Genomic DNA, 17,481 nt, shown 5'->3' with positions numbered 1-17,481 from the left:
TTCATTCATTCATTCATTTTATTTCAATTCATTGTGACTCTACTGAGGGCCAACAAACTTTTTACTCATCCTGAAGTCATTTCCTGGAAATTGAGGTTAGCACAACACAACACAACCTGGGATGTTGGGCCCCATCCCCCCTTCCCTCCCTGACCTCTGACCTCCCCAGATGTGACTGGCATCCATCATTGACGCCAACTTTGTCCGGGTCCTGACAAGCACTGGAGCACACTCGGGAAGGCAGAAGACATTTACCAGCGTGTGATGCTACATAAGCCGACTACGCGGTTTTCAGGACATCGGTGGCATTGAAGACTGTGTCCGTCCTCCATTCATTTCACCATAATTCTTCCTTATATCCTTACTGATTCATCAACAGCCATCTAGTTCTCTTGCACCTTCTGTCATGGGATTTTCATGATTCTTTTTTATTTGAGAGAGAGAGAGAGAGAGAGAGAGAGAGAGAGAGAGAGAGAGAGAGAGAGAGAATCCTAATGCTTAACTAACTGAGCCACCCACGCGCCCCCAAGTGTTTCAAAAGTTTTAAAAGTGCGACTTCTATGGCAAAAGGAACCTAGACAAGGCATTCTTTAGCTGTTTATTGTTATTTTACTTTTCGGCTGTATTGAGGTATCACAGGCAAGTAAAACCATAGTATGTCTGGGGGTGGGGAGATAGGCAAAATGGGTGAAGGGGAGAAGGAGGTACAGGCTTATAGTTATGGAAAGTACCACACAGGTAATACGGTCCATGGTGTTGCAATGGTGTTGTATGGAGACAGATGGTGGATATGCTTGTGAGCATAACATCACATATACACCTGTCAAATCACTACGGGGTATACCTGAAACCATTGGAACAGAGTGTGCTAACTATATGCCATTTTTTAAAGGTTTATCTTAAAAATTTTTATTTATTTATTTTGAGAGAGAGAGAGATAGAGGAGGGGTGGAAAGAGAGAGAGGGAGAGAGAGAATCCCAAGCAGGCTTTGCAAGGTCAGTGTGGAGCCCGATTCAGGGCTTGAACTCACGAACTATGAGATCATGACCTGACCTGAGATCAAGAGTGGAACGCTTAACCAACTAGGCCACCCGGGTGCCCCTGTACCTCATTTTTGAAAAGTAATATGTTTAAAGTATATAGTGTGATGATTTGATATCTATATACACTACGAAATTATACTGAAGGTAATTAACACTCCACATAGTTACTGTGGTTTTTGTTGTCGTTGTTCATTTGTTTGCTTTGGTGAAAATGCTCTTTGCCAAGTTTAAGGGCAGGGAGTACTTAATTTCTTAGCTTCGTTGTGACCCCTTAGCTGGGTTGTGAAAGATGTTTAGGGGTTCACCAAGGGAAATGATACTCAACATTAACTTGCGTGATATGCATATCCAATTACTAGAGACTTTGGGGGAAATGTATGGCTATAATTCTTTTTTTTATGTTTAATTTTTAAAAATAATTAATTAATTTTCAAATTTACATCCAAGTTAGTGCAACAATGATTTCAGGAGTAGATTCCTTAATGCCCCTTACCCATTAAGCCCATCCCCCTTTAGCCCATCCCCCTTCCCACAACCCCTCCAGCAACCCTCTGTTTCCTAAATTTAAGAGACTCTTATTGGGGCGCCTGGGTGGCTCAGTCAGTTTAAGCTTCTGACTCTGGCTCAGATCATGATCTCACAGTCTGTGAGTTCGAGCCCTGTGGGGGGCTCTGTGCTGACAGCTCAGAGCCTGGAGCCCATTTCAGATTCTGTGTCTACCTCTCTCTCTGACCCTCCCCCGTTCATGTTCTGTCTCTCCGTATCTCAAAAATAAACATTAAAAAAAATTAAAAAAAAAGAATTAAAAAAATAATAATAAAAGTAAAGAGTCTCTTATGTTTTGTCCCCCTCCCTGGCCATAATTCTTATAGCAGAATAAGGTTATACTTATTTAAAATGGCCTGATTATTGATGGTAGCAGAATGTGTCATCCCAAAATATGCCACTTTGGCATAAGGACTATTTCGACCTGAGGGCAACTGAGAAGAAACAGATTAGAGAAAAACCCTCTGCCTTTTCCCTACTTGCTTAACAAGTAAGACAGAAATTTGCAAAGGCGTCTCCCCTCCCCTGATGCTAGGAAGGACAGAAGTTAATCACTGAAGACAACTCTAGACCCTTATCACCAAGGAGACATTTGCATAACGAACCCAGGTAAACACTAGCCCTCGGGGGCACCTGCGTGGTTCAGTTGGTTAAGTATCTGATTCCGCTCAGGTCACGATCTCCCAGTTCCTGTGAGTTCAAGCCCCAGGTCGGGCTCCCTGCTGTCAGCGTGGAGCCCACTTTGAATCCTTTGTCCCCCCCCACCTCTGTTCCCCTCCCCTGCTCATGCTTGCTCTCTCTCTCTCTCTCTCTCTCTTTCAAAATAAACAAACATTTAGGGGCGCCTGGGTGGCGCAGTCGGTTAAGCGTCCCACTTCAGCCAGGTCACGATCTCGCGGTCCGTGAGTTCGAGCCCCGCGTCGGGCTCTGGGCTGATGGCTCGGAGCCTGGAGCCTGTTTCCGATTCTGTGTCTCCCTCTCTCTCTGCCCCTCCCCCGTTCATGCTCTGTCTCTCTCTGTCCCAAAAATAAATAAAAAACGTTGAAAAAAAATAAAAATAAAAATAAACAAACATTTAAAAAATTAAGACTAGCCCTCACCTACCACTGGTGTCCCCATATACTTACCTTCCCATCATTTGCTGCCTGTAGAGGCTCAAAGTCCTTTTCCTTTAAGTCGTCACTTCTCCCCAAATGTTGTTCTTTTGTTAAGAAGCCCCAGTCTCACTTGCGTGAGGGCTTCCGCTCGCACACTTAATAAACTTCTGTCTGTTTTGCCCTTGTCCGTCTCGCCTGTCTTTTGTTAGTTCAATTTCCCGGGCCCCAGCCGGAGAACCCAAGATGGGTTGAGGAAAAAGGCTTTTTTCCCTCCCCTCCACTATCAAGCGGCGGCCAGGGCAGACCCGTCATGTGATCCAGGGTGATGGGTGAAGGGGGAAACGGGAAGGAAATGAGGGATTAGCTCGGTGAATTACCTCGGACCGGTTTGATCCTCCTGGATGTGTCATTCGTCACCCTGGGAACTCTGGAACAGAGTTTCCGTCTCTGGGGCTCAAGGCTTGGGTTCCCAACGTACCTGGCGGCGGTGGTTCTCGGGTTTTAATGCTATCTGATTCACCTGTGGGCTTGGCAGGAATGCAGACTCGGGCTCCCAAAGACACTGGCGTCAGGTGGCTCACTCCGGGAAGGGAAAGAATGTCAGGAAGGGGGAGTGGCGGGAGGGTGGGGTGTGGACTAAAAGGAGATAGAGGCAAAGCGAGTTCCTGTAGAGCCTCAGTGGTTTGCAGAGCAGTGGGTTGTCCGGCAGAGCTCGCTCCCCACGCTGCTGTCATGTGTTACTCTTGTACTCAAAATGCTATGGGACATCATTTCCCATCTCCCAGCGATGAAGGTCAAAGTCTTCATCACGGCCTGCCGGGCCCTGCGTCACTCGGCTCCCTGCTGCCTCTCTGCCTCTCTGATCGCTCCGCTCGGCCACACTGACCTCGGTGGACCTTCACCATGCCAAGGGTACACCCACCTCAGGGCCTTTGCACTTGCTGTTTCTGCTGCTTGGAGGACTTAGGCGCTTACAGGTCCCTCAAGTGATCCCTTGGCAGAAAGGCCTTCTCCACAGTATTTATTACTACCTGACATACAACTTGTTTTACACATTTAATCTCATCATCGTCCACTCCGCGAAGGCAGAGATTTTATATCATGTCCCAGTAGCATGATGTAATAGAGAGCTTCCCTGAAAAAGCAGTTTAAAACAAGGAATTGTATTTTGTTCGTTTGTTTAGGAATTGTTATATAAATATATATGTATATTTTAAGCGCTCTCGAGGCCCAACGTTGGGCTTGAACTCATGACCCCAAGATCCAGTTGTGTGCTTTACTGACTGAGCCAGCCAGGTGTTCCAGAATTGTGGTTTTGTGGGTTTTGGGTTGTTTTGTTTGGTCTTTTTCAAACAACAGCTGGGGCCCCTGGATGACTGTCGGTTGAGCGTCCAACTCTTGATTTCAGCTCAGGTCATGATCCCAGGATTATGGGATCAAGCCCCGTGTTGGGCTCTGCACTAGGCATGGAATCTGTTTACGATTCTCTCTCTCTCTGTCTCTCTCTTTCCCTCACTCTTGCTCTCTTTCTCTCTCTCCCCCTCTGCCTCTCTCCCCTGCCCACGCACGCTCTCTCTCTAAAACCAAAAACACAAACAACACCTGCATGCTTCAAATCTATAAATATGCTTTCATTTGTCAATCCCTTGAGGTGGGACAGACCCTTTCTTCTAGAACAGGTCCGGGTATTGATTGTGGATCTAGTCTGAGAGCTATAATATCTACCTCTGCCTTACTTATGCTCAAGGGCATTGGTGACAAATGTAGCCGCTAGCTGCTAGCACAGTCCGGCCAGCACACCGATGTCCCTCTCACCTCTGCTCAACTCAGAGTCCAGGGTCACGGCTGCCCCCTGGCCAAGCTGTTGTCACATTCTTTCCCTGCTCAAGGGGACCGTGGAAGGCGCTCATGCAGGACAGCTTCCCAGCAAGAGAAAGTTTACCCACCAAGGTATTTCCTCAACCTGAAATTGGTGTGTTATTAAAAAGAGGGAGTGAATATGGAATAACCAAAAATAACAAACGCCAGGACAAATACTGTGTGACAGACACTCACAACATGGGCACAGCGTGGCAAACGCCCGGGCATTGGCCCATTCTGCCAAAGTGGTGGAATGTGATCCTTCCTGCTTGGCTATTCATTTAACAAATGTTTAAGTCAAATCAACGGTATTCAAGACTTAAATAGGATCAGTATACCTTTGGTCATGCGCTGAATCCAGTTTTGCTGATTATAAACCTTGCAAGTAATAGTAAGCCATTGAGACTGACTTTTGATTCGCCCTGCACAGGGCAACGTATGGTGAGCAAGATAAATCAGAGAACACTGTGGACCATCCGTAGAGAGAAGCGCAGAGAGTCTATAGGTTTAAGAAGAGCCAGGGAAGAAATAGAATGTAATAGAAAGAGCCCAACTTGGAGTCAGATATACCTGAGCCTGAATCTTCTCAGAGCATCTAGCTGTGTGACTTTTGACAAGTTACTTAATCTCTCTGAACCCTTTTCCTTAAAATATATCGCTTGTGCTCGGAAATTGTTTATTATAATATGTTAACGGACAAGATTGTTCTGCTAACCCCTCTATATTATTACTGAAGTCAAGGCGACAGAAAACGGACTCGGGGGGCACCTGAGTGGCTCAGGTGGTTAAGCGTCCGACTTCGGCTCAGGTCATGGTATCATGGTTCATGGGTTCGAGCCCCACATTGGGCTCTCTGCTGTCAGTGAAGAGCCCGCTTCTAATCCTCTGTCCCCCTTTTTCTGCCCTTCCCTGCTCTCACACTCTCTCTTTCTCACTCTCAAACTAAACAAATAAAACTTTAAAAAGAAAAGAAAAGAATGGGCTTAGATTGTAGCAAGACTGATTTCGGTCAGGCATGATAAATTACACTTGTTAGCGTGTAAATGTATGGGACTTAAGCCCTGGGACCCAAGTGAAAGGACAGGGCCTGGGCTGTTAGAGGATCCAGGCGGGGACAGCAAAGGTAGAGGCTGAGGGTGGGACCATGAGGGTGGTCTGAAGGGAAATATTTGCCTAGAGACAGATCCATTTTTTTTTTAATGTTTATGTATTTATTTTGAGGGGCAGAGAGAGAGGGAGGGAGAGAATCCCAAGCAGGCTCTGTGCTATCAGCACGGAGCCTGAGGCAGGGCTCAATCCCACACTCCTCGAGATCATGCTCGATTTGAGTTGAAATCAAGAGTCAGATGCCTGACCAGCTGAGCCGCCCAGCTGGCCCCGGATCTGGGTTTTGTGTAGACGGTGGGCCAGGATCTACGTGGACCCTCAGGACCAACCCACCCCCGTGCTCCTTTTCCAGCTTTATTTCCTGCCTCTCTCCCCATGGCTCTCTCTACACTTCAGCAGCTCAGACCTCCTTTCTGATTCCCCAATTCTCCACGGGGGTTTCTTCCTCAAGTCCTGTGTTCTGGAGGCTCTTTCTGCCTGGCGTGCTGCGATGCCTGAATCTCACACGGCTGGTAACTTCTCATCATTCAAGTGTCAGCTCAGGTGTTACCCCCTCCTGAGAGAGGCTCCCAACTGCAAACTATCTCCCCCACCCTGCCCCCCAGCCTCGACCACATCACACTGACTTATGGTCGGTCCAATCATTTGCACGTAGATTTGGTATTTGCGAATCTGCCTACTCGCTAGAATGTATTTGTAGCCCCCCAAATCAATACTCATAGCGTTTTCACAATCATCGGCCGAGGCACGCAGAGTGGCAAAAAATTTCGGTCACCCCTTGTGCACATTCCCTGCTGGATTGGAGCAAGGCCGTGTTCTGCCTCTTTGTTTCTGCTGTCATCTTTATTATTATTATTTTTTTAATTTTAGTTTTTTAAATTTACATCCTCCTTTATTATTATTTTTTTAATTTTATTTTTTTAATTTACATCCTTCCTCCTTTATTGTTATTATTTTTTAAATTTTATTTTTTTTAATTTACATCCTCCTTTATTATTTTTTTATTTTATTTTTTTAATTTACATCCTTCCTTCCCCCTTTATTGTTATTATTTTTTAAATTTTATTTTTTTAAATATACATCCTCCTTTATTATTATTATTTTTTTAATTTTATTTTTTTAATTTACATCCTTCCTTCCTCCTTTATTGTTATTATTTTTTTAATTCTATTGTTTTTAATTTACATCCTCCTTTATTATTATTTTTTTAATTTTATTTTTTTAAATTTACATCCTTTGAGCTGTCATCTTTTTTAAAGGTTTTTTTTTTTAAGTTCATTTATCTACTTTGAGAGAGACAGAGATAGCATGAGTGGGGAGGGGCAGAGAGCGAGAGGGAGAGAGGGATTCCTAAGCAGGCTCCGTGCTGTCAGCATGGCCCCCAACGCGGGGCTTGAACTCAAACCAGAAGATCATGACCTGAGCCAAAACCAGGTGTCGGATGCTCTTGAACCAACTGAGCCACCCAGGCACCCCTCCAAGCAAATGTCCTTTTCTGGAGAAGACGGGGCACAGATGATCTGAAATTGACTCATGTCTATGGGTCTTCTTGATTATTATTATTATTGTTTTTTTTTTTTAATGTTTATTTTATTTTTGAGACAGAGAGAGACACAGCATGAGCAGGGAAGGGGCAGAGAGAGAGGGAGACACAGAATGTGAAGCAGGCTCCAGGCTCTGAGCTGTCAGCACAGAGCCCGACGCGGGGCTCAAACTCACAAACTGTGAGATCATGACCTGAGCCGAAGTCGGACGCTTCACCAACTGAGCCACCCAGGCGCCCCATTATTATTGTTATTATATGTGGTTCCTATTGCCCGTCTCTGCTTTGGGAATGTAAGTGTCCTGAGAGCAGCAGCCTTGTCCTCCACGTTCCTTACTGTCCTCCCCCAAACCCTTGCCTAGCAGGCACTTAATGAGTATGTGTCACATCAGTGAGTAAAAGAAAAGTTTGGGCTGTCCGAGTTGGGGAGGAAGGGTCAGGAGCCAGGCGGCTCCGTCGATGGGTGGCCACACCGGGCAGGACAGTCGCGTCAATAGCATCCGCAGAGCGAGCTGGTTTTATGAGCCAGTTGGTGTGCTGGTGTTTGGCTTACATACGTCTCTCTGAACCACACAAGGACTCTGCAGGGATGGGACCATCTCCTCGAACAGGTGGACTCACTCCCTGAGGGTCACGGAGCCACCAAGGGGCCAAGCTGAAATTCAAACCCAGGCCAGTCTGATCCCAACCCGGGACGCCTTGGCCACCACGATCTGTTTCTCAAACTTGAGCCTTCACGTTTCTGCTGTCTGCACCTACCACATGTGCTTTTATTTACTTCATGTCTTTTCTTTAAACTGCCACCCTTTTTTTCACTGAGCGTATGTTAAAAGGAGACTTTAGAACTACAATCAGTGGAAAACAGGTGTCCCTTCTTACGGAAAGGGTATCATTTTGACAATACATATAAATTTTTTTTAATTTTTTTTAATCTTTATTTATTTTTGAGAGAGAGACAGAATGTGAGCAGGGGAGGAGCAGAGAGAGAGGGGGACACAGAATCCAAAGCAGGCTCCAGGCCCTGAGCTGTCAGCACAGAGCCCGACGTGGGGCTTGAACTCATGAGCTGTGAGATCATGACCTGAGCCGGAGTTGACGCTCAACCAACTGAGCCACCCAGGCACACCCATTTTAACAATACATATAAAGGAAACAAAATAGCATTACATTCTGGCCAGACACGGCTCTGGGGGCTTGAGGCTCACTCTCTCGTTCACAGTGGAGGTTAGCAGGCCTTGGAGGGGTGTTACAGACAGAGGAGAATTCACCTGATGCTGTCTTCTGGAAGCATCACTGGGTGGCTCGCTATTATTTACTGCCATGCCTCTCCACCATACATGATTTCCCCGTAGTCCTAAAATCAAGTCATGTGACGTCTGACCAGCATAGGGAGGCAGAGTTTATGTTATGGAAAGTTGTAGAGGGAATTTAAGGAGCCAGAATGTCCTTGAGCCGACATTCGATCCAGTCTCAGAGGACAGGCCGAGAGATCAGTCGTCCCAGACAACGAGTATCCTGCTGTGTTGACTTTCTAAGAATGCATCAAAGTCATGATGTATGGCTTTGAGATCGGTGGTAAGGATCATGGGCAGAAATAAAAATTCATAATAAGGGCAGAGTAGGGGCACTGGGTATTGAGGAGCGGCTCACAGTCCTTAGCAGGTGGAGAGCCAGTTTAAAAGACTGACATAAGATCTCCGTCTTCCAGTCTGTGCCTTCCTCTGCAGGCCTTCTGGAAAACAAGTCCATCACTTATTGCCTAAAGAGGGATTGAAGACATACCGAAACAGACAAAGGCAGAGGGGAGGGGGTGTCATGGTGGAGAAGCCATGGGATTGCTGAAGTTACAGGGCCTGATTGTCAGAAGTGATATCAGATCAGATGCTGTAATGTACATGCACCAGCCTGGGGTTTAAAGCCTATGAGATCTTGAAGGATCTAGAACGGGAAGGTAGCTGGATGGTTGAGGGAGAGGCTGCTAGAGGGGCTTTCTGTCTTCCTCCTGTGCTTTTCATCTCGAGTCATTTTATTTTTATGTGTTTTTTATTTTTGAGGGGGGTGGGTAGGGGCAGAGACAGAGGGGGAGAGAGGGGATCCCAAGCAGGTTCTCAGCCATCAGAGCAGAGCCCAGGGCGAGGCTTGAACTCACAAACCGTGAGATCGTGACCTGAGCCGAAATCAAGAGTCGGATGCTTAGCCAACAGAGCCGCCCAGGTGCCCCTCATCCTTACTCACTTTAGAATGAATGTGCCCTCAGGGGCGCCTGGGTGGCTCAGTCAGTTGAGCATCCAACTGTAGCTCAGGTCCGGATCTCACGGTTTGTGGGTTCGAGCCCCGCGTCGGGCTCTGTGCTGACGGCTTGGAGCCTGCTTGGGATTCTCTCTCTCCCTCTCTCTCCGTCCCTCCTCTGTTAGCTCTCTCTCTCTCTCAGAAATAAACAAACACGTTACTTTTTTTTTTTTTTTTAAAGAAAGCTTCTTGCCTAGGTCTATAATGTAGACAGAGATTACACCTGAGCCCCTGAGTAGGAGAAAATGGCATATAATCAAACTTGGCTTTGACTATCTCCTGAGAACCGTTCCTTTGGATCTATCTGCCAGCTGTAACTCTGAGCACACTTTTAACCTTCAGCTTTGGAAATGCTTGTTGCTGTTTCCTTGCTTCTGGACTTGGCTTGTATTAGGGGCCCACGATATAAAAAAAAACCACAAACAAACATATTTCTAAACCAGTGTGATTTAGAAACTAGAAGTTTCTGCGACGATGCAAATGTTCCATATCTGTACTGTGAGTATCCAGCACTTGAAATGTGGCTGCAGTGATCGATGTGCTGAACATTTTATTTTAATTAATTTAAATGGGTGTAAATAGTCCCTCGTGGTTACCACTGTGAACCGGGGGCTTCTAAGCCCCGGAATTGTGCTGAGCACAGAGAGCACACACACGGTGAAGGTCTCAGGGACTGACACAGCTTTGGGGACCAGCAGGTGCATGTTCCTCCTCTTGGGCTCACCCTCTGGGTTCTGTGTTCTTTGGAGGGAGCGGAGGGCAGAAAGTCCTGCGTTACTCAAAGGGCAATTTTCTCTCTCTCGCACATACAGTTGGATTTTCCAAATTAAAGACACGTATAATATGACTCCACTGTGGGGCTTGTCAAAGCATCCCTTCACGGAGCGCCTGGCTGGCTCAGTCGGTTGAACATGTGACTCTTGATCTTGAAGTTGTAAGTTCAAGCCCCATGTTTGGCGTGGAGATACTCAAAAATAAAATCTTAAAAAAAAAAAAGCATCTTTTCATGATCCTGTTTTTTTTAATGTTTATTTTTGAGAGGGAGAGAGTGGGGAGAGGCAGAGAGAGAGGGAGACACAGAATCGGAAGCAGGCTCCAGGCTCTGACCTGTCAGCTCAGAGCCCTACTCGGAGCTCCATCTCACGAACCACGAGATCATGACCTGAGCTGAAATCAAGAGTTGGACACGTAACCGACAGGGCCACCCAGGCGCCTTGGCATTGATGTGATTGGAAAGGAGATGATTCTGAAGCGGGGTCAGGGTTGAGAACCACAGTTTGAAGGAACGTGGGTTCACACCCGCTCTTCTCAAAGCCTGGGATCTTCCTGCCATAGCAACTTTGGCCTCGGCTCAAATATCACTTCCTCAGGGGTGCCTGGGTGGTGCAGTCGGTTAAGCGTCCGACTTCAGCTCAGGTCACGATCTCGCGGTCCGTGAGTTCGAGCCCCGCGTCGGGCTCTGGGCTGATGGCTCAGAGCCTGGAGCCTGTTTCCGATTCTGTGTCTCCCTCTCTCTGCCCCTCCCCCGTTCATGCTCTGTCTCTCTCTGTCCCAAAAATAAATTAAAAAAAAACGTTGAAAAAAAAATTAAAAAAAAAAATATCACTTCCTCAGAGACACCCTTGAAAATACTTTCCGGAGAAGGCTTGTCTCTCCCCGAAGATACTGTCTACCTAATCGCTCTCTTATTTTCTACAGCACTGTCGCCGTGTGCGACGATCACTGCTTTATTTTCTGTGATATCGTGCCCACTAATCCCCGACAGCAGGTATGGTTTCTATCGTGTTCCCGCAGAACCCCCAGGGTCTGAAATGTTGCTAGCACACAGAAGACACTCCATACATATTGGATGAACAGATAATTAGGTTTCTTTATTCGCAGGGACGTGCTAGTCCCTAATCACTTTGAATGGACTTGGTATTCCTCAAGTCTTTGTCAGTAACGCATTGATAAACTATCTGCTGAGAGTTTATTTTAGATCTGGCTAATTTCGTGTGTTATGCCTGTATTTTTTAAAAATGATAAAAGTCGCACAAATATGTGTCCATTATAGTTAAAGGAGAAGCAGGGGCACCTGGGGGACTCAGTCGGTTAAGGGTCACACTTGGGCTCAGGTAGTGATCTCGCGGTCTGCGGGTTCGAGCCCCGCATCAGGTTCTCTGCCGACCGCTCAGCGTGGAGCCCGCTTTGGATTCTGTGTCTCCCCCTCTCTCTGCCCCTCCCCTGCTCACACTGTCTCTCTCTCTTTCTCTCTCAAAAATAAATAAACCTTAAAAAACGATTTTTTTTAAAGTTTAAAAGAGAAAAGAAAAGCTAGAAGCAAAAGTCTCAAGTTGAAAATAAACTGTGGTAAAATATCCACGAGGGTTGCCTGGCTGGCTCAGTCATTAAAGCATGTCACTCTTCATCCTGGGGTTGTAAGTTCGAGCCCCCAAGCGGAGCCATACGGTGTTTGTCTTTTTCTGCCTGGGTTATTTCCCTTTGTGTGATGTCCTCAAGCTCGTCCACGTTGTAGCGTGTCAGCACGTCCTTCCTTTTTAAGGAGAAAGAATATTCCACCGTAGGGATAGACCGCATTTTGCTTCGCTACTTGTCTGTCGATGGACACTTGGGTTGTTGCCACATTCTGACCATCGTGAATGAATCTTTGGCTATTGCTGCGCACGGTGGAGAATGTCTGTTGGAGTCCCTGTTTTGAAAACGGGACGGCAGAATCCTGTAGTAATTGTGAGTTCAATGGAGGAACCGCTATACCGTTTTCCACAGCAGTGGCGCCATTTTACATTCCCACCAACGGTGCCCAAGGATTCCCATATCTCCACATCTTCATCAACATTTGTTGCTTTTTTTGAAACAATTTTTGAGACAGATAGGGAGAGAATGTGAGTGGGGGAGGGGCAGAGAGAGAGGGAGACACAGAATCTGAAGCGGGCTCCAGGCTCTGAGCTGTCAGCCCTGAGCCCGACGCGGGGCTCGAACTCACTGCAAGATGGTGACCTGAGCAGAAGTTGGACGCTTAACCGACAGAGCCACTCAGCCATCCCGTTGTTGTTGTTTTTACACTCACCATCCTTACGAGTGTGAGGTGGTATCTCATTGTGGTTGTGATTTGTTTTTCTCTAATGATTAGTGGTGTTGAGCATCTTTTCACGTGTTTGTTGTTCATTTGCATATCTTCTTAGGAAAAAGGTCTCTTCGAGTCCTGATTTCTTTTCTTTTCTTTTTTTTTTCTTGAGAGAGAGAGAGAGAGGGTGAGCATTGCAGGGAGGGGCAGAGGGAGAAAGACAGCCTCAAGCAGGCCCCACACCCAGGGAGGAACCTGACTTGGGGCTTGATCTCATGACCGTGAGATCATGACCTGAGCGAAAATCAAGAGTGGGACGCTTCAGCGAGTCACCCAGGCGCCCCGGGTCCTGATTCCAAGTATCCACCCTCCCCACCTTCCTTTTGTGTCAGGGTATCTAGCTCTGTACCACCTTTTACATAGTTGCATAGTACTCCGTCACAGAGCCGTTCTACATTTGATTAAACCAATTTCTCACGGTAGGGCTTTATCATGATTTCAGATAATACAGCGGTAGCGTTCTTGTTATTTGATGATGGTTCCTGAAAACGCATTTGGTTTTTGTCTCCACGTGCCCGTGGTCTTTCAGCCTTGCAGCGTTAGATACAGCAGTGGCACCAGAGACCGAGCTGGGAAATGGTGTTCAAATGAAAAAGGCTTTGTCATCGTGCGCTGGCTCTCACTCTTCTTCTGTCGGCATGGTGGTTACGTTGTTTTGCTGTGTCACCAGCCATGAACGGAGTCCTAGGAAGACAGCATAAAAAAATAGCCATCCAAAGCCCCAGACTCGGAGACGTTTGGATCCATCACGTAACAGCCGTGTGACCATGGACAAGTCATTGAATCCCTCTGTGCCTCAGGGTCATGTTTAAAGAGGCATAAAGGGGCACCTGGGTGGTTCAGTCATTTGAACATCTTGCTCTTGATTTTGGCTCAGGTCATGATCCCAGAGTCATGGGATTGAGCCCCATGGTGATGCTTAAAATTCTCTCTCTCTCTCTCCTCCTCTGCCCCTCCCCTGCTTGCGTGCACACACACACACACACACACACACACACACACACACACACACATTCTCTCTCTCTCTCTCTCTCTCTCTAAAAAATAAAAATAGGGGCGCCTGGGTAGTTCAGTCGGTTAAACATCTGACTTCAGCTCTAGTCACGATCTCACGGTTCCTGAGTTCGAGCCCGGCATCAGGCTCTGTGCTGACAGGTCTGAGCCTGCTTCAGATTTCGCATCTCCCTCTCTCTCTCTCTGCCCCTCCCCCGCCCATGCACGCGCTCTCTCTCAAAAGTAAATTAACATTTTGGGGCACCTGGGTGGCTCAGTCGGTTGGGTGTCCGACTTCAGCCCAGGTTCACAAGTTCAAGCCCACATCAGGCTCTGTGCTGACAGCTCGGAACCTGGAGCCTGCTTCAGATTCTGGGTTTCCCTCTCTCTCTGCCCCTCCCCGTCTCACTCTCTGTCTCTCTCTCTCTCTCTCAAAAATAAATAAACATTTGGGGCGCCTGGGTGGCACAGTCGGTTAAGCGCTTGACTTCAGCCAGGTCACGATCTCGCGGTCCGGGAGTTCGAGCCCTGCGTCGGGCTCTGGGCTGATGGCTCAGAGCCTGGAGCCTGTTTCCAATTCTGTGTCTCCCTCTCTCTCTGCCCCTCCCCCGTTCATGCTCTGTCTCTCTCTCTTTTTGGGACATGCTCTGTCCCAAAAATAAATAAACGTTGAAAAAAAAAAAAAGACGGATAGCTGGGCACTTACACGGAATTTACACACTAGTGCGTTCACAGAACAGGTGCTCGGGAAGCACCTGTAGACGACTGCCCAGGGATCTCGCCATTGGGTGGTTCCCTATTCCCCATTTCGTGATTGCTTTTCTTCTTCTCTGTGTGGGGTGACTTCCCCCTTCTTTGGAAGTACCCCACTATGATTCTGAAGGGATGGCCCTAGGTGGCATATTCGTACTAGTTTTTTTCTTCCATCTACTTGCCACCAATGATTGAGCGAAGGTGGGCCCGTGGCTCAGAAACCATCATGTTTCTAGGGAAGAATCCTCCCTTGCTTTTGCTAGCTTCTGGTGACAGAGGGCAACTCTTGCTGTCCCTTGGCTCATAGAGTGCCCCCCCGCCCCACTGCCGCCTTGAGTCTCTGCCTCTGTCTTCCCATGGCCTTCTCCCTGAGTGACTGTGTTCAAATTTCCTTTTTTTTTTAAATTAAAAAAAATTTTTTTTAATGTTTTTATTTATTTTTGAGACAGAGAGAGACAGAGCATGAGCAGAGAAGGGGCAGAGAGAGAAGGAGACCCAGAATCTGAAGCAGGCTCCAGGCTCCGAGCTGTCAGCACAGAGCCCAATGCGGGGATTGAACTCACAGACTGTGAGATCATGATCTGAGCCGAAGTCCGACGCTCAGCCGACTGAGCCACCGAGGCCCCCCTCAAATTTCCTCTTCTTAAAAGGACAACAGTATTGGACCAGGGCTCACCTTAATAACCTCGTCTTTAAAATTTTTTTAACATTTATTTATTTTTCAGAGAGAGAGGTGGGGGGAGACAATGTGAGTAGGAGAGGGCCAGAGAGAGAAGGAGACAGAGAGAATCCCAAGCAGGCTCCACACTGTCAGCACAGAGCCTGACATGAGGCTCGAACTCATGAAACCGTGAGATCATCACCTGAGCTGAAACTAAGAGTTGAACATTTAACTGACTGAGCCACCCAGGTGCTCCAGATCTCCCATTTAAATGCTAATGAGAAATTCACATTGAAACAAAATTCACTGGAAGTTGTCCCTTTGCCGGATGGAGTGGAAGGAAGGAGGGTAGTCAGGGAAGGCATCTCAGAAGAGGTTTCGGAGGCAGACTAGGAATAAAAAATAAAGGACCAGTCAAAATGTGGACTGAGGTAGCTCCCTTCCCCCTTCCTCCTTGACCAGGGGTCTTCTCTGCTTTCCTTTCTCTTCAGAAGGCTGGAATCTTGGGGCGCCTGGGTGGCTTAGTCGGTTAAGCGTTCGACTTCAGCTCAGGTCATGATCTCACGGTTTATGAGTTCGAGCCCCACATTGACCTTGTTACTGTCAATGCCATCTGTCTTAGGAGAGTGCTTAGGACTGTCTGTCCCCTTCTCGCTGCCCCTTCCCTGCTTGTGTGTGCATGCTCTCGCTCTCTCTCTCTCTCAAAAATAAAAATAAAACATTAAAAAAAAAGTCAGTTCTTACGGTCCTCTGTCCTCTCCTCTTCACACAAGCCCACCCAGCCCAACCGTAGGGGTTTCTCAGCGTCCCGAGAGAGGCATGGAGGGACGGACCACCTCGGGGACCGGCACACCTGGGCAGAAGCTGCTGGAGGATTTGTCGACAGTTCCCAGCCACTTGCCTTGTTTTCCCAGAGAACTGGTGGTGGTCCCAGCGGTTCGCCTGGCGGGCACACGAAAACCAACCGTTCCCCGGGTGGGATTGCGGGATAGATGCCAGTTATCCCTGCTTTTCTGTCTGGATGAGTCCTGGGCTGTGACCATAGCTCTGTGTGTGTGTGTGTGCGTGTGTGTGTGTGTGTGTGTGTGTGTGTGTGTGTTCTGTCACTGAGTGGGCTTCGAGGTGTGGGGAGGGGAACCCGGAGGCCCAACTGCAAAAATGGCAAGAAGCTGGACGTTAAGTGCTTTGGGGGCATTAGGAGCTCGGGGCTCTAACCCCCTCTGAAAGCTTGATCCATGACATGGTCAGTTTCATTTGTCAACTTGAGAGGGTACAGGGCGCCCGGATATTTGGTTAAACATTACTCTGTGTCTGTGGGAGTGTTTCTTTCTGGAGGAGATAAACATTGGGGGGGGGGAAGCTTTTTTTATTTGTTTATTTATTATTTATTTATTTATTTTTAATGTTTTATTCATTTTTGAGAGAGAGAGAGAGAGAGAGAGAGAGAGACAGAGAGACAGAGAGACAGAGCATGAGCAGGGGAGGGGCAGAGAGAAAGGGATACTGAGAATCTGAAGCAGGCTCCGGGCTCGGAGCTGTCAGCACAGAGCCCGATGTGGGGCTCGAACCCACAGACTGCAAGATCATGACCTGAGCCAAAGTTGGATGCTTAAGGAATTGAGCCACCCAGTCACGCCAAGGAGGTAAACGTTTGAACAGGGAGACCAAGGACATTGCACTGCCCTTCCCAGTGTGGGCGGGTTCTTCCACTCAGTCGGGGGACTGAGTAAAACAAAAAGGAGAGGTAAGGGAGATGATTTTCGATTTTCGAGCTGGGTCGTCTGTCTTTCCTGCTTTGAGACCTGGACTCACACTGGAAATTCTGCCATCAGCTCTCTTGAGTCTCCGGTTCGTCACCTGCAGACACTGGGGCTTCTCAGCCCCCAGAACCCCGTGAGCCAATTCCTTGTAGAAAATGTCTGTTCTCCGGAGAGCCCTGACGCATGCAACCACTTTCCCGTAATTGAAAAATTCCCCTCTTTTCGGCGGTCACAATCCACAGAGAAATCTTCCCAATGAAATGAGTCTGTGGCTGGTTTAATTTGGGGAGTGGAGCTCATTCATCCATCCCTTTGTTTAGCAGATGTGTACGGACTAATACAGTCCCTTATGTTGCGCACTTCTTGCCGGTGAGATGCACAGAGAACACACGGGACTCGGGAGCCCCCAGAGCTGTGTGGCTTGGCAACCCTGTGCCTGTTATGTTGGGTCCTGGCTGTGTGCTGGGCTCTGGGGACATATCTGACTGAACCGATCCGATCGCTTCCTGCCCGCTGGAGCTCACCTGGACCTGTTGCAAAATGCTGGAAAGCCAACCAGTTCCCCAGCTTCAGATGCCTCTGGCCTAAACATAAGGAAAATTAATAGTCTTGATCACAAACTGGGGCACCTGGGTGGCTGAGTCGGCTAAGCATCTGACTTTGGCTCAGGTCACGATCTCACGGTTCGTGAGTTCAAGCCCCGC

General features: G+C 47.7%; 1 long non-coding RNA gene across 1 annotated transcript; it reads right to left on the bottom strand.

Moving 5' to 3' along the window:
- Positions 1-3,571, bottom strand: LOC123382568. The gene is made up of 2 exons (XR_006591134.1): positions 3,065-3,571; positions 1-423 (listed from the first exon to the last, which is right to left on the bottom strand). It is a non-coding gene; the product is annotated as an uncharacterized LOC123382568 (long non-coding RNA).
- Between the last annotated feature and the right edge of the window lie 13,910 nt (positions 3,572-17,481).

The sequence above is a fragment of the Felis catus genome, chromosome E3 (assembly GCF_018350175.1).
Source record: "Felis catus isolate Fca126 chromosome E3, F.catus_Fca126_mat1.0, whole genome shotgun sequence".
Lineage (NCBI taxonomy): Eukaryota > Metazoa > Chordata > Mammalia > Carnivora > Felidae > Felis > Felis catus.
This window is presented reverse-complemented; position numbering and strand designations above follow the sequence as displayed.